The 22,895-nt window shown below is 44.8% G+C and overlaps 1 pseudogene; it reads left to right on the top strand.

Annotated features, from left to right (window-relative positions):
• Positions 1-312: 312 nt before the first annotated feature.
• LOC109489405 lies at positions 313-5,027 on the top strand (annotated as a pseudogene).
• The last annotated feature ends 17,868 nt before the right edge of the window (positions 5,028-22,895 follow it).

Raw genomic sequence — 22,895 nt, 5'->3', positions numbered from 1 at the left:
CCTGATCCCTCAGTCCTCTCTGGACCTCCATCCCTGCCCCCAATTCTGCACTCTCCTAACAACTTAGCAATCCTTGCAGGACATTTATCGTTGTAGTCAAGCAATTAACTAGTTGGTTATTTATTCCATATTCCTGAATGTCAGCACCCAGAGGCAGTGACCATCTCTGTCTTATCCCCCAAGGCTTTAGGACTGTGCCTGGCACATATAATGAGTACAAAATATTTGTTTGCATGAATAATGAATATGTGTTTGAATGAAGAATGAGTTGAGGTGTCAGAATGTCTGGGCAGGCACACGGAATATGGGGGTATGTCTGGCCCAGCTGACGAGCTCCAGGAGCTAGAGGCATGCAGCCTGGCTGGGTGGTGGTGGCGGCCAGAGGATCGGGACCGGGCAGGTCAGCCAGGAAGCATTTTACCAGAAGACCTCAGGCTGCCCTGCTGGCTGGGCTCCTCCAACCCTGAGTGCAGAGAGCACTCAGGGATTTGTCTTTCTGGTTCCACGTGTTTCCAAGGAACCCAAGATTGGAAGGGAAAACAGTTTCGGAAGAAGCACAACATTCTTTTATTCTTGAAAGTCTGGAAGTCCTCATGAGGAATAGGACAAATGAGAGTGGCCATCCCCATTTTTCACCCCGCACAGCCCAGAAGGGACCCTGCTCATCCGTGGGCAGTAGGAAAGTCATGCAGGGGTTTGCGGCACGCATGGAAAGAACACCGCTGGCTTTCAAGTCAGAAATACTTGGGTTCAGATCTCTGTTTCCACTTGCTAGCCGGGTGAACTCAAGCAAGTGACTTAACCTCTCCTTGAACTTCAATAGCTTTATCTGTAAAATGGGCATAATTACTGGGTTACTGTAGGAATGAAGAGATCACAAGTGGAGTGTCTGAGGCAGGGGAGGCCTGTAAGCCAAGTACAGCTACAACTACTGAGGGCTTATGCTATTAGCTCCTGGAGGGATGCTGGCTTCAGATGACTGAATTTTGACCCTTATTTTTTTTTATTCGCAGTTATATAATCATCCACTGTAAGGCAGGAGTTTATGTAGCTGTTAGTTTGTTTCTCAAATAATAGAAAACATTCTTTTTTTCCTTTAACAACTGTTAGCTTGTTTCTCAAATAATAGAAAACATTCTTTTTTTCCTTTTAACAACTGTTAGTTTGTTTCTCAAATAATAGAAAACATTCTTTTTTCCCTTTTAACAGCTCATTGGTCGAATTTACAATTACAGTACTATTTACAATTACAATTACAGTACTATTTGGGAAACTTTATGGTTAGGATTATCTGCAGCAATCAATACTCTCTTGGCTTAGGGAGAAGGGAAGCCCACTCCATTCTGCTGTCCTGGAAATGCTGGGCTCAGGTGTGGAGGCCCATTGCCAGGTAACGTTGGAAAGAACACACACAGAGACACACATTCCTGAGCCATGAGCGTGGGGCTCTTGTCTGCTCCTTATAAGGAGCGAGTTATCATCAGTCTTGCAGAAAGGTCACTGCTATTTCTCTGTCCTCAAGTGCCTGAAATCAGTTTTCCTCCGTGGGGTGGGGCGGTGATTAAGCAGGGTAAATATGTCAGCACTCCATGTATGCAATTATGAGGATGTTGACAGACCCTTGCAGCAGAGCTGGGTTTTGGGTTTTTGTCTGATCCTAGGGACTCTCAGGAGACGTACTTGGATGCGTCCCCAGCCCCTCCCTGCCAGGGGCAAGTGAGCCTGAAGATCCACTTTTGCAGCCAGAGAGCCAGCTGCGAAAGTTGGCCTGGTTGAAGGAGCTGGAGCTGGAGCTGTGTTTGTCCCCTGGTCACCCCTCTTTTCTCCTTTCTGCCCTTTCCCCTCACCAGTAGGCCTTGAGCATTGACATGAGGACCCGGTGGCTGCTGGGAGGAGCAGGGGCCCAGAAAGTGGCAGGTGATGCTTTCCTTCCTCTCAGAAGGGTCAGCTCTTCACATCTCACAGAAGCAAGGACGTGGAGTGGCCACCCTGGGATCTCCGATCCTCGAGCCTCGCGTCTCTGCTGAAGCTCGTGTCCTGTCCATCCGTCTCCTGTTCTCAGGGCTCCACTGCACCATCTCGCTCGCACCCGGGGCACAGTCTGACATTCCCCAGTCTTGTGTCGATCATGGTGCTTTCTTGGGCCCACTGGTCTGGCCTCCCCTCCAAGCCCACAGGCCCCTCATCAGCAGATACAGTTTGCACCTCTTCTGTAACCCTGCAGGGCCCAGCCTAAGGGCTAGGCATTAAATGCGGGCTAGGAAAAGCTTTCGATGGCTTGATGGAAAGTTGACGAGGTTCCAGGGTCCATAAAGCCCGGATGGTCCTTTCCTTTATATTCTTTGTTGAGAAGGAGCCCCAGGTTGTTGAGAGCTGGTTATCTGAAGGCATATAGGTCTCTGCCAGCTGACACTTGCTCCTGATTATGCCTGCAGCTGACCAGGCCCCAGTATTCTGCTGTCCCCTGGGCCTTCAACTTGAGGGCAGCCACTTTTAAATCCATGTTAAGATTCTCCCCCAGTCCCACGAGAGTGAGCCCTGCTGAGTGCCCAGGACTGTCCTCAGACATCAGCGCAAGGGAAGTCGAGCTACCGCCCTGCCACGGGAGCCTTCCGTGTAGCTCAGAAGTGAAAACCTCCATTCATGCACATCCCCCATCTACCTTTCTTCTATCCCTGGGCACTTTTTAAAAGCTTTTAACTTATCTATTTCCTCTGTCACTTTCCACAGCCTGGGAACTCAGACCAACTTCTTAACATCCCCTTTGTGGTTCTCTGACATCTTTTATAGACCTTCCTGTCTTTTACGGGTTTTACCTTAATCGCTAAAACTGCAAATAAGAGTAAGAGGCATGAGGAAGGTACAAAGGTTCTCCTATCTGTCCTTTCAGCCCCTGCTGATAAAAGGCTAAGTTGGTGCAACTTTTACGGGCAGGGAATGGGCAGTATTGCCTTCCAAAATTCATCCGCTTTAGCTCTTCCACCAGATGTTTATGACCTGAGAAGGGCAGGGGCCAGCCCAGGACGCCAGTGAGCACAAGGCTGTCCCTGCCTGCTGCTCACTGCCGGTGCAGTGGGACCTGGCCCAGAGGAAAGGGTTGCTTTAGGCTGTTGCACGCCATTCATCAGCTCCAGGGCTGGGTTGAGGAACCGGTATTTAAGAAATTATGGCATCTATGCAAACAAATGAAACTTGACCACTCTCTCACACCATACACAAAGATAAATTCCAAATGGAGGAAAGACCTCGATGTGAGACCGGAATCCATCAAAATCATAGAGGAGAACATAGGCTGCAACCTCTTTGACATCGGCCACAGCAACTTTTTCATGACATATCTCCAAAGGCAAGAGAAACAAAAGATAAAATGAACTTGTGGGACTTCCTCAAGATAAAAAGCTTCTGCACAGCCAAGGAAACAGTCAAAAAACTAAGAGGCAGCCCATGGAATGGGAGAAGATATTTGCAAATGATGCTACAGATAAAAGACTGGTATCCAAGNCTCTCCCACTCCCCCTGCTTGTATTCCCTCTCTCACTGGCTGTCTCTATCTCTGTTAAATAAATAAATAAATAAATAAATAAATAAACAAACAAATAAATAAATAAATAAAAGTTAAAAATAGAACTACCCTATGATCCAGCCATTGCACTACTGGGTATTTACCCCAAAGATACAGACGTAGTGAAGAGAAGGGCCATATGCACCCCAATGTTCATAGCAGCATTGTCCACAATAGCTGAATTGTGGAAGGAGCTGAGATGCCCTTCAACAGATGACTGGATTAAGAAGATGTGGTCCATATATACAATGGAATGTTACTCAGCCATCAGAAAGAATGATTACCCAACTTTTGCAGCAACATGGATAGACTGGAGGAGATTATGCTAAGTGACATAAGTCAAGCAGAGAAAGACAATTATCATATGGTTTCACTCATTTACGGAACATAAGAAATAGCAGGAAGATCGGTAGGAGAAGGGAAGAATGAAGGGGGGGTAAACAGAAGGAGTAATGAAACACAAGAGACTATGGACTCTGGGAAACAAACTGAGGGCTTCAGAGGGGGGGGGAGTAGGGGATTGGGATAGGCCAGTGATGGGTAGTAAGGAGGGCACATATTGCATGGAGCACTGGGTGTTATACGCAAACAATGAATCATGGAACACTACATCAAAAACTAAGGATGTACTGTATGGTGACTAACATAACATAATAAAAATTATTTAAAAAAAGAAATTATGGCATCTGAGCCCATAATGTTAAAAAATGGAACTTTTGTAGTAATACTCAGGAGCACTCTATTGATGTTACAAAAACCAACAACAATAAAACCAGAAAAACAATGTCTAATCTCTCTAGTAAGAACATGACGAAAGTTAAGAGATCTCCAGTAGTTGGCTGCTTACATAAATAGAACAATTAGGACAAGCTACACAATGCCAGATGAACTACATAAGGTGATCTATGGCAGAAAAATAAAAGTTCATCCTTTTCCAAATCTTTGTCACAGAAAATAGTCTCCTAGAAGTGCGGGCTGTAACAGGGCACAGAAAAGGAATTGGCTTGTGTCGGCCACCTGCCTGAACTATTACCCCATGAGAATTCAATAGAATTCGTTAATTCCAGGGATTCTTCGGGGACAGGAAGCCCATCATCAACATATAGCAAGTGTTTTCCCCTGAGGTTTCTCAGAACAGTGAGACAATGGCACAAATTTAGCTTAGCAGGAATTTGAGACTGAATGTAGCTTTAACTTTCCAAAGAATGAGAAGCACAGGTGAACTTGTAGCTTATTTGGTGATGATAGGAGCCTTCCTGTGCTCACCAAGAACTTTTGGGAAGGAAAATACATCTCATTGGACTACTGGGTGGACTTGTTGCCTCTAGTAAAGTCACTACTTAGAAGCAAATTAGAAAAATATGTGATAATTGGTTTAACAGGGCTTCAAACATCATAAAGGTGGTGGTCAGAATAATCATCCAAAACAGAAATTATAAATAGAAATATTCAGATTTTAAAACAAGAATTAGGGGCGCCTGGGTGGCACAGCGGTTAAGCGTCTGCCTTCGGCTCAGGGCGTGATCCCGGCGTTCTGGGATCGAGCCCCACATCAGGCTCCTCTGCTATGAGCCTGCTTCTTCCTCTCCCACTTCCCCTGCTTGTGTTCCCTCTCTCGCTGGCTGTCTCTATCTCTGTCGAATAAATAAATAAAAATCTTTACATACATACATACATAAATAAATAAATAAAACAAGAATTAAGTAGATTGTGGGAACAAGAAAATAATTTTACTTTTGGTCAAGATCCTGGTCGTGCTGCTAAGGATGCAAACTGCTTACTTAGGATACCTGCATTCAGAGACTTCATCTTGGTTATTTGAAACATCCTTGGACTATGAGACTTCCAGAAACATGTCTCAACTGAAAATTTTGATCTATGAAAGAAATCAAAACCACTTTTTCTCTTGTAAAAAAGACACATCAAGAAACCACTAACGAAACCTTAACAAAACAATCTATTTCACATCCAAGTAGAAGAATATCCAAAAGAAATAACCTCAGACTCCATGAGGATGGTTCCGTTTGCAGCCTGGGAGATTGATTCATGTGGTTATTCGGTAACATTGTTGAAGAACTCCTGATACAATACTGTGTACTGCATAAGAATATAATTAGTACTGTGTGAAAAAGAAGACAGGACGTGTTCCTAGGAACCACAAAGACCAGTCATCAACATTGTGCTTCAGAAGAAGGCCCTGGAATGTGTGCAGAGATTTTCTCATGTAGAGAAGACTTTGAAAGTTTAAAAATGTCATAACAAATAATATTAATTTTTTTTTTGTCCACACGGATACTGTGAATGCAAAATGCCTTCATTATTAGTAAGCCAATGTGTTATGGTACCAATATTGGTTTTAAAAAATTAAAGCCATCCATGCTTCTGGCATGATAATCATGAAATTAAACCAGGGGTTTATATTCAGGTCGAAGGTGGTTGTTGAAACTTAGTTCATACAATTTTTAAGAGTTGAAAGTATTTTTAGTGTCTGTTTTGTTTTGCAAGAATTTCGATGTCATGTATGTATGTGTTGTCCCTATAAAAAAGAAAAAAGTGAATATACTTGTATGATGATGATGCTGGAAATGTCTATGATGTCGGTTAATTTATACTCCATTTTTCTTGTATATAGATTTCTAATATTTTCAGTTCTGTATTATTTAAGCTTCTTTTGAATAAGTTTACTAAGATTTTCTTTAAAAACTTCATGTGTTTTGATCAATCCATCTGCAAAATTGGAGATGAACAGAAAAATATGAAATAATTAAAAACAGAAATTTCTATACAATATTAATGATTGAAAAATCTATTATTTTGAACCTTTTGAAAAATGTTGTTTTTAGGAATTTTTAATGGTGTGAAAAAATGCTCCAGATATGTTAAGCGAAAAGAGAAAAAAACGAATACATTCCCAATCACAAAATGATATGACATATATGTGTGTCTGTGTGTGTGACTGTGTGTGTGTTATGTCAAAGGATACCAAGATGTCAACAACTTAACAGTAATTCTTTCTGAGTGTTGGGAACTTAGGCAATTTTTATTCTCTTTTTTATGTTTTTCTGTATTTTCCAAAACAGCTATCATCAAATTTTCTACATGATCAGGAAAAAACTTAATTGGAAAAGAAAAAAGCGTACTTGGAAAAGCCCCTCAGGTAACAATGAAAAACTTAAAACAGAAGGCTTACTTACTATGTGAGGTGCTTTACACACACCTCAGGTATCATGTGTGTCCTTACAACAGGGCTGGGGTGGATGTTAGTGTCCTTGTTTTCTAGATCTAGAAGATTCCAAGTCTCAGGGGGTTAAGTAACTTGTCCAAGGTCACACAGCTCTCATGGATGGACCAGGATCCCTCAGCGCCCCGTCTCATCAGAACATCTCGGGCACGTCCTGCTTACCTTCCCTTGTGCCGTTGGGTGCTCACTCCCCACTTCGTGCCTCCTACAGCCTGAGCCCACCCCTGGTCCGGAGGGACCCTGTCTCCCTGGGAGCTCCCTACCAGCAGGAGGGCCAAAGCTGCTTTTATTTATTTTTATTTATTTATTTTTTAAAGATTTTATTTATTTATTTGACAGAGATAGAGACAGCCAGCAAGAGAGGGAACACAAGCAGGGGGAGCAGAGGAGCCTGATGTGGGGCTCGATCCCATAATGCCGGGATCACGCCCTGAGCCGAAGGCAGACGCTTAACTGCTGTGCAACCCAGGTGCCCCCAAAGCTGCTTTTAGAGCAAATAAGTATGAATCTTGGACATGCCCAGGCCCTAGCCTGACACTGCATCGCCCCCATCTCTTATCTCCTGCGTACCCTCGGCCCAGCCCTGGTCTCTCTCCAAGTGACATGCAGGTCACAAGGGAAGGGCACCAACACCTGTGTCTTTTCTCTGCCTGTGGTCACATCCTTTGGCTTTGACAGTTTTGAACTTATCAGGTGTTGGGGGGGCCTGTCTTCCCCAGCACTGGGCTCTCAGGAACCCCCCTAGACTGTGTGGGGCAGAGCAGCTCTGAGGGCTCCTTCCCGGCTGCTCCCACCAGTAGCTCTGCCCCTGGGCTGGTTGTGGAGAAAGTGCCAGGGAGCCTCAGGGCCCATTGAGAGGGCGCTGTCAGGAAAGCTCAGTAGGAAAGTGTCCGCAGCTCTACCACTGTGCCTGTGGGCCACACGCTTAGCCTTTCGGAGGCCAGCCCGGGGCCCAGGAGACCATGCGCAGGAAAGTACATTGTAAACCAGTAAGCTCTACGTAAATATCAGGTGTGACTGGGCAGAAAGGGACAGGAATCAAAGGACCAGAATACCCAGCCACAGGAGTCTGCTTTAGTAACTGCTGATCCCTGGCACCTAGGATGCTGTCTGACACACAGCTGGCCCTCAGTGCAAACTGGTTAAACGAATGAACAAAGGGTCCCTGGAGGCTCGTCCCCTCTCTTTCAATCTGTGGCATTTCACTTCCGTGCCAAGAAAGCAGGTGCTGTGAGAAAGTGGGAAAAGGCCTGGAAGGGGATGGTTTCTCGCTGTGTGAACTTGGGCCAGTGCTTTGTCACTTGGGGCCTCAGTTTGCCTATCTATCAGGTGGGAATAATTATATGATTCACAGACGTCATCCCCAGTGGCCAGCAAATGAAAACACAGAGGATTGAAAACTTTCACGTAGATGGTGCTAACATGTCGGGCTACAGCAGCCCAGGCAGGGATTCCTAAAAGACCCCTCCAGATCCTCACCTAGGTTCCAGTAAGAAGTCAGTCTCTGAGGTGAAGAAAATCTTTTATTTATTAGAAGTTGCCTGTATTAGGATGAGTCAAGTTATCTGTGTGGGCAGAAATGTGTTTATTTAGAGATTGAATTCCTGATTTGTGTCCAATATTTCCTAATGATCCATTTAAGGAAAGGGAAATACGCCCATACAGAACCAGTTAACAAAGTCTTAAGAAACCAATAAATCTCTGCGTTTATCTAACAAATGGGCCAGCTCCTGACTCAGCTTCCTCAAGTCAGGAGCCTTGAGGGAATGTAGAGAGCTCCCTAAACAGATATGAAAGCTCTTATTTCATCACTGAAATACCTTTTCTGGAAGGCAGTGCTGCGCTCCAACGTGCAAACCAGCTTGGCTACAACCCGCAGGGTCCAGAGTGCTTGCAGTGATGGCCTCCCTATTATGTGTATCAGATTTTCCCAGGGGCTTTCCTCCCTCCCATGCTCACCTGTACCCCTGCCCCTTCCCCCAGATCCCTCTCTACTTGCTGGCTGGACCTGGACTCTAATGAGGACAAAGTTTTCCATTGTTGGTTAAAGAGATAGCCTAAATAAACATACATGGTCAAGGGTCAGTGACCAAAGCACATTTCTGTCCTTGGCTTCTCCATCAACACAGAGCAGCCTCCCTCATTATCTCCATCTTGAACTCAGAGACACAGGACGAAGGTCTACAAGAAAACACACACCCTAATTTGCCTTTTGTCCATGAAGGCCATGGATGTGAGGTGCACTGCGTGCTGTGCTGAATTGAGCCATGAACTATCTAGGCATCATTTATCCTTGAACAAACCACTTAACCCCTCCAATCGTCAGTTTTCTCATCTGTAAAATGGGGTGGTTAGACTTGAAAATTTCAAGTGCCTTCGTAGTCCTCAAAGAATGCTGCCCCTGTGTTCCCCAGGTCACCTGCTCCTGTGTGATTCAGTAGAACATCACCTCTTGCCCTCCTGGAGTGAAGACGGACCCAGGGGACACCTGATAACAGTGCTCTGAGGCTCTCCCTGTCTACGCTCCATTACACCCGAGTCACAGGAAAAGTCAGATCTGTGTGGGTTCTTGGTCTTTGCTGCTAACTAGCTGTGTGTGATCTTGAAAAATCTTTGCACCTCTGGATCTTTATCTCTAGAAGTGAGTGATACATGCGGCCTGGCAGAGTCCATGGAAGTTACAGTTTCTAGTTTGTTTGCTTGCTCGCTTATTTGGGATACCACCTGGCTCTCCACAAGGATCCTCCTGTCACTGGCTCCCTTCCTACCTTCTTGCTGAGTCATAATGGGCTGGATGTGTTCGGAAGAGGGAAGCCGAAGAACAACCCCACAGGTGTATCAGTTAGGCTAGAGAGGAAGCTGCCATAGCAAAGAGACCCATCGATACAGTGGCCTTAATGTGTCCAAGCTTAAATTCCCTCTTATTAACAGAGGTCAGAAGATAGTCAGAGGCGGGAGGTTGGTGAGCCCCTCTCCTCTATGAGACCCCAACTTTCCCTATCCTGTTCTTCTTCAAGGCCAACTCAGAGCCCACCTACCCTAGAGCCCCCGGAACCCCATCATCCACAGGGATCACGCGGGTCAGCTCCTCCCAGTGGGCTCAGCACCTCCCAGTGGGCTCAGCACGCACTGCCTTACAGTGCTAGGTAGATTTGCACTGCCAGACTGGGGGCTCCTTGCAGTCAAGGATCATGTCCACCCCAATCTCGACTCAGCTTCAGGAAAGTGCTTTGCTTAGTGCTTGGCACATGGTAGGCTCTCCAGGAGGGTTTGATTACCCACCTCCCCACCCCCTGCCCCAGTGACTGCATTCCTGGAGGCTTGAGCCAGCCATGATTATGAAAGCTGAGGTGTTTGCTTAGTCATCACCATCTTACATATTTTTTAGCTTAATTACCATGCAATTTCTTCATATCCTCCAATAAATGAAAGACAAAAAATGTATATCTTTGGGGGAAGGAGGATGTGTAAAATTAATTCTCATGAAAGTCCTTGACTCATCACAAAAATTCAAGAAATGTGCTTCTTACACACGGACACAGGGAAATACCAATTTTCCTGTAATGCGCAAGCTAAGAACCCTTGGGTGGAAGTGCTGACTGGGATGTCCAGTGGAGTGAATGTCTGTATTACCATAAAGTTTCTAGAATCAAATTTTTTAGTGGAAAAACTTGCCATAGTTGTTAGTTTTGGTAACTGCTCCAATTTGAGTGGCTGATGGCTAGCAATCCCAGAGAGCAATGTAATCCAGTCATCTACCTTAATGCTTATTTCAGTTTGTGCACTGAAGGGCAAACCACACTCCCCAGTGAGCAGATCAATGGGAGTTCTACTGAGATATTTTATAGCTGGTGTGTGGGGAAGGACATAGTTTGTTTTACTGATTCGAAAGTTTTCAGACAAACATTCTTGTGGCCATTCCCTATGTTAGATCAGACTTTAAGTTATTTCTAAGGGAACATCTTGGTCCTACCCATGGCTGCCTCTATGTGTTCTTTTTTGGCACTGGAACTTGTATAAATATGTATACTTTTTATGCCTTTATAAATATATCTGCTTTGGCTACTGGTTAAAGTCTATGACTCTACACTTATCCAACCTCATACATAGGAATGCCTCATACAGTTGTGCAAGTTGTGCACTGCATGGCTCCAAGACGTGCTATTTACATGGGCCATGATGGCACCTCCAAAGCTATATTGATACAACCTCCAGAATACTCCAGGAAAGCCTTGTCTCAGATTACCTGCAAATTTCTCCGCAGACGCATGCTTGAACTCTCTGCCATTTAGTGTTCAACAAAAGCTTGATTGAGAGAAGCAGTCCCCAGAGCCATAAAGGATGTCTGTTCCTGGAACAATCCAGATTAATAGAAAGCTGTGACTCTGGACCACATGGTTCTGACCCTGTATGCAGTTGCTTTTGCTTAATTACGCTCTGGCATAAGGCATCAACCACATCGGACAATGTAATGAGAACTGTTATGAGCCTTACCATAGTTCTCTAAATGTTCTGCTGGAGGAAATCACTCACAATATACAACCTCTTCAGAAGGGCTCATGGGAGAAATTTCTCTCTGGTCCTGGTATCAGGAAGAGTTATGATTTTCCTGAACGGTTTGGTCTGACAGGCAGGCATTGTGACTCACACAGCTGAACTGTTTTTGTGGGTGTTATTGACTGTTGGAGAGCTGAGGGGCAAGCTGGTGGCCCAATACTAATTAGTGTGAAGACCTCACAGCGTGTTTCATGCTCTTGCCTCATTCCTGGCTTCATCGATATCAATAAATTCAACAAAAGCTATTGAGTGCCTACCACACACCAAGCACTCTTCTAGATCTTACCCTGAACAAAACAGACAGAAGTTCCCATAAGGAAGCCTACATTCTAGTGGGGGGAATACATGGTAAACAAATCACATAGGCATATTGGTAATATTGTCTATGTATTACATATATAATTACCTATACAAGCCTATGTATACATGCGGCATTACATATGTGCATCTGCAATATTATATATGTATTATAAAGAATTACCTATGCATACACAAATATGTTCTACTATATATTATATATGCATATATGTAGTATTATATTAGTATGGTAAAGAAGTAGAAAATAAATCAGGGAAGGGAAAAATGGTGGGAGAGGTGAATTTTAAATAGAGTGGAGACTGAGAAGATGCCATTTGAGCAAAGCCTGAGGAAGTGAGGGAGTGTGCTCTGTGGATCCCTGGGGTGGAACATCCCAGACAGAGGGAACAGTAAGTTCAAAATTCCTGAGGCAGGAGTGTGCTGGGCATGTTGAAGAAACGGCAAGGGGGCCAGCATGGCTGGAGAGTAGGGAGTGAGGAGCAAGGATGGAACCCAGAAGAAAAGCCGCATCAGGCCTAGGCGGGCTCTGATGTGCTTGGACCCTGTGCTGCATGAGGCGAAAAGCACCCAAGTGGAGGAGTGACGTAATTCCCAAGGGCCACTCTAGCTAATGAGCTGACAGCAGACAGGGGAGACAAAGGCAGACCCAGGAAGCCAGTGGGGGGGCCACTGTAGGAACTCAAAGGCAATGGGCCTGAGTTGCTTGGTGGGGGGCAGGTGAGTGTACACTCATATGGTGAGTGTACAGTCGACCCTTGACTATGGCAGCAGAATAGGGGCGTAGTAGGTTCGGACATGCTGAGTTTGAGGGGCTGGCTAGACACCAAGCGAGGATGAGTGAGCCAGAGTTTCGGGCAGATATCCGGGCTGAGTATAAGCAAACCAGGGGTGCTTGGAGCCACGAAAGCGGAGGTGAAGATCATAGGGTGAGTGTGGGTAGAGAGGAGGCGCCCCAAGGACAGAGTTCTGGGGTACTGCAAAGCTAAGAGTTCAGTTAGAGTGCCCTATCCTCCTTTTATCTTAGGCTGGTATTCAACAGATTGTATTATTTTTAGTTCTATAAACCTCCTTCTAGTCTACTCAGAACAAGACAAGCATAGTCGAAACCTGTGCAGTAGCACTGACATCTGTCATTCATGTGAGAGATGTGTACTCAGAGCCGATCCCACGACAGGCATTAGGAGCTGGGGATGACCAAATTTTCCGGCCTCCCGAAGCTTGTGTTACAGTTGAGAACAAGGACAGTACTTGGCAAGTATGTAAACACACAAGACAGTTTCAGATTGTATTAGGTGCTATAAAGGAACTAGAACAGATAAATAGAGGGTAACTTAGGACAGAGTTGTGGCTTCACTGAGGACATGCTATTTGAACAGAACCAAAGTAAAGAGAAGGAGCCATGTAGTGTTCTAGAGGAAGAGCATTCCAGGCAGAGGGAGCAGCCAGTACAAAAGCCTGGGATGGGAATGAGTTCGGCCTGTCTGGTGACAGAAAGGAGTCTGGCTGGTGTGGCTGGGACACAGTGAGAGGGGGAGAGGTGCAGGAGGCAAAGCCAGAGAGGGGGAGGGTGCTGCTCATGTAGAGGCTTGCCAGCGTGGTAAGAACTTTGGATTTTATTTTCAGTACATTAGGAAGGATTCTCGGTGGGGCAGTGATGGGACATGACTTACCCTCACTGTTGAGTATAGCACGAACTGTACGGAGCAGAGAGGCTGGCTTGGAGGGTGTCAGGGTGGTTGAGAAGCCAGCCAATGGTGGCTGGAAGAGGACGGGAGCAGTGCAAGCAGGAGAGGGCACAAGGGTATTTGAAGGCAGAAAGAAGTCTTCAATGACTCCTGGGTTTTATCTTGAGCAACTAGACGGATGTCATTCCATTGACGAGAGACCACGTACACTGGAAGGGGGGCAGGTTTCCCCGAGAAATGAAGAGTTCCTATCCAGCTGTGTTAAATTTGAGAGGCATGCTGGTCACTTTGCAATTCTTCGTGTTATCTACAAAGGAAGTGCCACATTCGTTCAGTGTTACACTCCCACCATCAATGTTTCAGAGTTTCAACTTCACATCGTCACCAACACTCGTTATTGTTATTCTGCATTGTTATTCTAACCATCCGAGTGTGCATGAAGTGATACCTCACTGTGGCCTTGATTCACATTTTCCTAATGACATGGGATATCTTTTCATCTGTCAGTTTCTGGCCTGCAAGGTTTTACGTCCCCATGCTGGGATGCCGGGACATAGCTGTATTTAGAACATGCTGTTGACCTTCCCATCAGATCTAAGGAGGAGCATGTTTCATTGGGGTGTGAGCAAACAACGAGGCCCTTTCTAAAAACAGATGTGGTTTTTGCCTGAGAGCCTAGCAAAGGAAATTAACTTTGTTTTAAAATTATTTCACAAAGTAAACGAGTAAAGGGGGAAAAAAACTGGTATGAATAAGATCTAAGAGAAACTCTATTCGAAGAAACTTTTATTATTTAAGCGCTTGCTTGGAGGATATTTATTTGCAGTGAAACCCCTGGCTCCTCTCACCCACCTCTGCTAGGCAGGCCGACACCACTGTCCTGGACATCCAGCAACCCTCTAACACCCGCAGATAAATGGTACTTTCTCAGGACCAGGATTTCTTCCTTCAGAAAGATCTCAGGCCAACCTGTTTACACACGGGCTGTGTCCAGATTCCTGAGAGGTTTATGTGGGGTCCTCAGTTCCTCAATCACAAGATATTCCGTGTTCCTAGTCTGCCGTTTGGGGATTAGAAGGCTGACTTTCTGGGGGCCTGGGACAGGGATTACATCACTAAGAATCTCTTAGCCTAAACTTGATTGGAAACAAACTTGATCTTCACTTATAATGCAAACCAGGAATTCCCTAAAAATGCGCCCGCTGATCTAGCAGCAACCCTGCTGCAAATTCCCACCTTAGTTGGGAAATCTGATTCCAAACTTCAACGTCTCTCTCTTCTTCTGTACACATTCTCTCATCCTACCAGTAAGTGTCATGATGAATCACTCTGCTTTTTAGAGCTCAGAGTAGTAGAAATCTCAAACCAAGGCAGATTAAACAAACACACAAGTTTGCAGTCATTCTCACAATATTCTACTCCCTGATGGGGCTGTTGTCAGACCCTGATAGGTAGAAGAGCTTTGCCCTCTGGAAAGCTGCTCGCTGGACAGACAGACAGGAGGAAGAAGGGCCGGCGGCCAGCTGCTGAAGCCGGCACTTGTGTATTTCCTAAAGGCCTGGGCTTTACCACTTCATAGCCATGTGGTTTCGGGCAAATTACTGACTTTCTATGAACCTCCATCTCTTCCTCTGGAAAACTGAGCTAAGTTTACTTACTTGGAAAGGCTGATTTGAGGCACAAATAAACAGTGAGCGTGTGAGCACCTGGCATACTGAGAAGTCATCCATGAAGGACACTATCGTTACTTGTCTTTTTCGCGGATCCTCAGTAGGAAATTTCTTTCCTTTCCCTTTCAAACTCCCCCCTAGATGCCAGACCCTAACCCCAGGAATAATTCCAGACATTCAGAAGTTATTCAACAGAAGTTGTTTTAGATGACACAAATCCAGGTTTCCGGATGAACAGACTATCAAAGTGATAAATGGATTTGGTCATTTAACAAATACTTGTTGGTGCCTATTATGTTCCAGAGACCGTTCTAGGTACCAGGGAAACAGCTGTGAACAAAACAGACAAAAATCCATGCCCTCACGGAGCTTGCATGCTCGCTAGAAAGGAGAGAGAGGTGAACTGGTGGGGAGTGCTTTGGAGAGAAACAAAGCAGGGGAGTAGGGTGAGGAGTGGTGGGGTGAGGTGAGGCTGGAGATGGCCGGGGGTGTTCCTAAGGGCTCCGACTCACAGGTCCAAAAGCTGAATTCTTTGGGGGTGAGTTAGCTTTCCAGGGCTCATTTCCAAAGAGGCATCACCTTCCTTCCAGGGTGGCCGATGCTCTGTTCCCAGGTGCCCAGCAGCCAGGCTCAGGGACAGAAGCCAGGCTGCCGCAGTGAGGGAGAGCCAGGTCAAGGCAGGCAGACGGAAGGAGACCCTGGGCAGCGCAGTACGCCACCCGACCCCGGGAATTAGATCACCTTGGGAAAGATTCTCCACCTTAGCTCTGAGTAAAAAAGCCCTGTGCTGTGCTTCCTTAAATAGCCCCGGACAGAGACCAGTTCTGTACGCTTCAAAGCCCTTCCCTGTTTGCATTGTATGAAGGACACATTCTTATCTAAACTCATCCGGACTAACAGCCACTAATTTCCTAGCAACACTGCCCTAACAGTTCTGGCGTGGGATGGAATGAATGCTAGCACAGAACTGGAAGTTTATACTCCAGGGGGGAAGAAAACCTTCCCAATTCTTTCTACGTGTCTGGTGTCTGCCCTACTACTCACGCTCCACCTCACCGTCTTTGACCAAAATGAGGGAGTTCCCTTCATTTAGCAACTGTTAAGCCCGTGCGACAGCAGCGCTGAAAGCACTCTGCATAAATAATCCTACAGCTTGTATTTACACTGAGCCACCTCAGGCCATTTCTTGACTGTATGGAATCATCAGTTTTCTGCCCATCAACTTTGGTAGGAAGCCTGGACAAGTCTATACAGATAAGGATTTAGAATCACATCGTTGGGCACCTGGGTGGCTCAGTCGGTTAAGTGCCTGCCTTTGGCTCAGGTCATGATCTCAGGGTCCTGGGATTGAGCCCTGCACGGGATTCCCTGCTCAGCAGGGAGTCTGCTTCTCCCTCTTCGTCTGCTCCTCCCCTGCTTTTTGTCTCTCTCTCTCTCAAACAAGTAAATAAATAAAATCTTAAAAAAAAAAAAAAGAGTCACATCGTGTGAGGGTAAAACTGGTAAAGGATGGCAGGTCGGCTGTATCTTGAGCTCCAGTTCCACGTGCCTGGTGTTGGCTCCACGTGGCTCTGGTCTGTGATGGAGTCTCAGGCACCGGTGGGAAGGAGGTGAAGGGTGATTGACCGGTAATGTCTGCCACAGACAAGATACAATATAGAGGGGCATGGCTCTTGGGGCTTTGCTCTGTCTGACCTAGTCCCAACTTCTCATGTTACAAATGAGGGAACCCATATTCAGAGAACGGAGCTGACTCCATCAAGGTCCTACTGCCAGTGAGAAGTGGAGCTGGACCTAGAATCCAACCGTCTAGATTCTCACCTGAGAATTGCTTTCACCATCCACTCTTTTTTGCTCTCATTCATAAAGTCTATAGAGGGCTGATCTCCTGAGGCCGGGAGCCTGGGAAACTGGACACATGGCTCAGGGTAACCTGCTGCCCCAGGGGTCCCAGCCTGCCTCTTGCTCCCTCTGCCTCCTCCTGGCAGGACTGCTTGCCTCAAGCTATTGTGGCCCTGGCCAGGAGAATGAGGGAACCTCGCCATGCCAAAATCTACAGTGATTCACAGGGGCCTGGACTCCTGATCCAGAACTTGATGTCATTCCCTTCTCTCTGCCATCATGTTGCCCTCACAGTTCTTACGATCCCAGTTTGGATGGGCTCAAACTTGGGACAGGATGCAGAGAACTGCTTATACTTTTTTCTCAGAGTGATGCTGACACACACTGCATTTACTTCTTTTCAAACTTAGCTTACGTGGCTAGGAATAACTGATTTATTTGATGAGAAAATACACTCACCTGTTGATGTCACTAGAAGGGAAAAGGGACGAGAAAGGTCCTTTTGTTTTTAATTTATCATGAGATACCTTTCTTTTAAAAATAATAAAATAAAATAAAATAAAATAATAAAATAAAATAAAACCCTATTTCGACTGATGATGTGCCTTTTCCTTAGGCCCAGCACCCAGCCTCCCATCAAGCTCCACGTGGATCGTCACCTCCTCCTGAAAGGTTCTGTTCTTGCCAGGCAAACCCTGTCCTCCCCTTCAGTGTCTAAAGCTCCTTTGTCTTGGGGTAAGAAAAGAAAATTTGTTCTGTTCAACAAACTTATTGAGTATCTAAAAGGTGCCAGGCATGTGTCAGGCACTCAAGACTTAGAAATAAATGCAGTAGGGCCCTGCCCTTGGGAAATTTAACTGGAATTTACAATGAGCCAGAGAACCATAGTGTTGAGCCAGTGCCTTTGAAGCTTCGCCCTAAATCTACTCTTCTTAAGGTCACGCAGTGTGCCTCTTGTCTTCCCCATTCCGTCCCCAACACCAAGCACAGTGCCTGGCACATTGTGCCAGGAGAGATTGGCGACTCACTGAGTCACTGATTCCTTATGACCACCCTACAAGGCAGACATTTTTTTCTCCTTTTACAGATGAAGAACGGAGGCTGCCGGCGGCTAAGAGCTGTCTCCCAAAGTCTCCTGCTAGTGATGACTCAGGCATTTGTTTACAAACCATTTGCTTTTTCTCCTGTATCGCACATCATACCACTTCCCTTTCTAGATGTAGTGTTCTCATCTGTAAATTCAAAGGAGCAGCCTGGATGATCCCACGACCCCGTCCAGCTCTGAATTTCATAGTCGATGTCCAAAATTGGTGCTAGCAGGCATACCTGTTTTCTGTGGGAGGCTTCGTACATGTGTTTACTGAACACTCATTTCTCCTACCCCCATTCTACTACCAGCTTAATATGTTACTTTTTAACCTATTTACAACATCTCCAGATCTGTATTCTATGCTCAAGGACTTCTCATTTTTTAAAGACCATGGCTCTGTAAACCTGACTTATCTGGACTAAGTAAATCACATGCTTTATTTCCTGACACCAAGAATTTCTCAAGGACAGCAGCCAGCTTGTGGTGCTCTGTAGCAGGCCTCAAAGAATCCCATGCCTTAAGATGGACAAAATATTCCTTCAAAATGACAACTCTTGATTTTGAAGGGAAAAATGCAGACTTTAAAATTTTGTGGGATCCTAAAACAACTGCATTTCTATACACTAATGATGAAAAATAAAAAATGAAATTAAGAATTTCATTTGCAATAGCATCAAACAGAATAAAATATTTAGGAACAAATTTAACAAAAGAAATGTGATACTTGTACACAAAAAATTAAAAAACATTGTTGAAGAAAACTGAAAACCTAAATACATGGAAAGATAGCCCATGTTTGTAGACTGAATGGCTTAATGTTGTTAAATTGTTAATAACACTCCCTAAACTGATCCACAGATCACACACGATCCCTATCGACATCCCAGCTGGCTTTTTTACAGAAATTGACAAACTGATATTAAAATGTGTATGGAAATGCAAGGGACCCAGAGTAGCTAAAACAATCTTGAAAAAGAACCAAGCTAGAAGACTAATACTCTCTGATTTCAAAATTGCAAAGTATAGTCATCAAGACATTGTAACACTGGAATAAAGATAGATGTAAAGATCAGGAGAGTAGAATTGCAAGTGTAGAGAGAAATTCTTACATTTATGGAAAATTGATTTTGACAAGGGTGCTAAGAAAACTCTATGACAGAAAGAATAGTCTTTGTAACGAATGGTTCTGGGACAAATGGATATCCAGATACAAAAGAATGAAGTCAGACTCCTAGCTCATACCATGTGCCAAAATTAACTCAAATGGACCAAAGACCTAAATACAAGAACTAACACTATGAAACTTGTAGAAGAAAATAGAGGTGTAAACCTTCATGACCTTGACTCAGGCTACAGTTTCTTACATGTACCACCAAAAGCACAAGCAACCAAAAGCAAAAAATAGAAAGTTTGGATTACATCAAAATTGAAAACTTTTGTGTTTCAGAAGACACTATGGAGAAAACAAAAAGACAAGCCACACAATGGGAGAAAATATTTGCAAATTATCTATCTGTTATAGGTCCAATGTCCAGAATATATAAAGGGCACTTAACAAGTGAAGAATAAAAAGACAACATGTTCACTATACTTTTCTGAGTTGTCATACTTGCAAGTACATGTTTTTAATATTGTCTGTCTCCCGTACTGTTACTGTAATTTTGCTATTAAAATATATTAAACTATACCAAAAAAAGCCAAAACCCCCCCACAATTTAAAAATAGTAAAGGATTTGAATAGACATATCTCATAGCAAGATATACAAATGTTTAATAAGCACATGAAAATATGTTCAACATCATTAGTCTTTAAGGAAATATAAATCAAAACTGTAATCAGATACCACTTCATACACACTAGGATGGCTCTAAAAATAAAAGATAAGTAATAACAAGAATAGTGAGGTTAAGGAAATACTGGAACCCTCCTTCAATGCTGGTAGGTATGTAAAATAGTGCTCAAAAAGTTCAACATAGAGTTACAACATGATACAGCATTTCTGTTCCTAGGGTGTGTGTGTGTGTGTGTGTGTGTGTGTGTACATACATACATAAGAACATTTGAATGCACAAAAACTTGTACATGAATGTTCACAGCAGTATTACTCATAATATTCAGGAAGTGGGTATAGCCCAATACCCATCATCTAAGGAATGGATAAACAAAATATGGTATATCCATACAATGAAATATTATTTGGCCATCAAAAATAATGAAGTGCTGATTCGTGTTACAAAATAGTTTATCCTTGAACACATTATGCCAAGTGAAAGTATACATTCACAAAGACCACATATTACACAATTCCATTTATATGAAATGTCCAGAACAGGCAAATCCATAGACACAGAAAATAGAACAGTGTTTGCCAGGGGCTGGAGGGAGCAACAATGGGGTGACTGCTAATGGGCACAGTTTTTTGGAGGGTGGTTGGTGATGAAAATATTCTGGAAATGAATAGCAATAGCTGTACGATGCTGAAAGTGGTTAAAATTATGATATATAAATTATATCTCAATAAAGCTGTTTAAAATAAATCTTGTAGGAAATTCAATAGGGAAATGAGAGAGGCTAACTGAAAATCCCAGGTTAGCCCCCATTCTTGGCATCTAGAAGGCTCCCCACTACCGCTGTGGCAACATCACACCCAAAGAACTCTAAATCTATGGATTTTCAAGGTCTGTTTTACCCTCTTAGCCAATGATTCTTCAACCTCTCTGTGGTATCCCCACTGGGTGATTACCTAGCCTACACTTGACTAGGCCGTCTTCCCCCCTCTCCAAGCTTTTGTTGAGTGTCTGTTACATGTTTAGTTCTGGGCTAACATTGAGAATACACTTTGTATGGTTGTCTTGGTAATGTAACAAACATTTATTTGAATATTTGTAATGCGTCAGACATTTTATTGGTTTCTACTCATTTTTGTTTATTTGTACCTCTTTTAGTTTGGGTTCTTCCAGACGCAGATCATGAGACAAAGATTCAAGTGGAAATAGCTTTTGGGGGAAGTGCCGGCAACACTTGTAGGGGAGTGGGAAAGGGGTCCAGAGAAGAAAGGACGCCAAAAAAACAACTGCCACAGTGAGCTACTAAAGCTTAAGCCTAAAGGGAAACTCTGGTGAAAGGTATAAAATGCATCTGAAAAAGTACCTGACCTCCCAAGGTCCAGGTGGCTAGGATATTTACACGCTACTAAATCCGGACTCCCTGGTTGAGTGCATGCTGGGCATATGTTAATTGCTCAGTATCTCTGCTGCCCAAGGAAGCTTACCTTATACATCCTTCCCAGATCTGAATTGGGAGAGGGGAGAAGGAACCCTTGGGCACAAATACAGATTTGGGCAATTGGTAGTTAGTAGGACCTGTGGTGCAGGGGATGTAGATGGGACACGGACAGCATCAGCTACAATAGCTTCCTCCTTCAGGGTGCCTGGGTGTCTGGCTCTTGATTTCAGCTCCGATCATGATCTCAGGGCCGTGAGATCAAGCCCTGTGATGAACTCCATGCTGGGCACGGAGCCTGCTTATAATTCTCTCTTTCCCTCTCCCACTGCCCCTAACCTCCCACCCCCCCACTCTCCCTCTCTCAAAAAAATTTTTAAAATTATTTTTAAAAAATACCTTCCTCCTTCCACACACTGGAGATGGTGTACAAGGATACACAAAACACATCATAATGCCACGAATTAGGTCAAGGTAAAGGAAAATAAGTCTATCTGGTAAGGCAATGAATGTCCTCCTATTCGACCCAGAAAAACCATGCTATTTCTCAGCATATCCTTTGTCAAACACTGGATCTCAAAAATACCTCCAAAACTCCCCTTTGAAAAGGCAAAACTGAGTTGCCAGCTTATGATAACTGTGGTCCCATACTTGCCAGAGTCCCAGCAGGTAAGGGGTCTGGGGGTTTTGAGGTCAAGTCTCAAGCAAGTCTTTCTATGCAGGCCCCTGATTAGAACGGAGTAAGGTGCACAGTTTCATAAAGATTGGTGCGCACAGGTTTTCAGTGAGGTGAGGGTCTCAGGGAGTCGTGAGAAGTTCCTTGGTGTTTATTGACAAGTTGAACAGTCACGTGTTCATTTAAATGGTTTTGAGGAGGGAGTTCCTGAGATGAGCAGAGTTATTTGCAACTTTAATCTTCTTGGTAATTGTTTTCCGATATAGAAAGTGCTTATGTTGCAGTGAGTTGTGAGGGCACCAACAGTTTTTGCTCACACCTTCGGCAGGAGCCTATGACATCCCACACAAATATAGAATTCGGTGAGAGCAGTTCTTCAGGACATCAACTACCGGTGGCCCAGGCCCCAGTAAGCCCTGCTGAAGAGGGAACAATGCACACACTTCCCGTTTTTAAGAAGCAGGATTGGAGGGGAAGTCTTGAAGTGCAGGGGTATGATGGCTTCTGAGGCTGGTGTAGGGCATGTCTCCTGGGGGCCCAGCTTGGGCCTGGGGTCATGTGGAGAGCGGGGGGAATCCCAGCCGTGAGGTTTCCTAAATCACTCCTCTCCTGGAACTATGTCCCTGAAGTGGATCCTGCCTTGCCTTGCGGCCAGGTTGGACGGCTCTCGCACTGATGCCACGAAGGAAGTTACAGCAAGTCTGGCCTCCTTTTGATCCCCTCTCCCAGTCCCTGCTTCTGCGGGGCTCATTCGGACAGTGTGGCTGCTGTCTTACTCTCTGCGGAGGGTGCCCTTCCCATGCTGTGCGGGGCAGCAGGAGTTTTAAGCAGGACACTGTGCTGCGCTTGCCTATGGAATCCCCCAAACCGCAGGGATTGTCCACAACTTCCCCTCTCCGGGACCACCTGCTGATGCCGCAGGGCCACAGCACGTGGAGCCTCCGAGCCTCCGATGGGTTTGCACTGCCCCACCTCCCTGGCCTGTCACAGGCAGGCAGTGTTGTGCAGATTTCCGTGCCCGACAAAAGAAA

Source organism: Ailuropoda melanoleuca, chromosome 2, assembly GCF_002007445.2.
Source record: "Ailuropoda melanoleuca isolate Jingjing chromosome 2, ASM200744v2, whole genome shotgun sequence".
NCBI classification, from domain to species: domain Eukaryota; kingdom Metazoa; phylum Chordata; class Mammalia; order Carnivora; family Ursidae; genus Ailuropoda; species Ailuropoda melanoleuca.
Note: the sequence above shows the minus strand (reverse complement) of the source record. Positions and strands in the feature narration are given on the sequence as shown.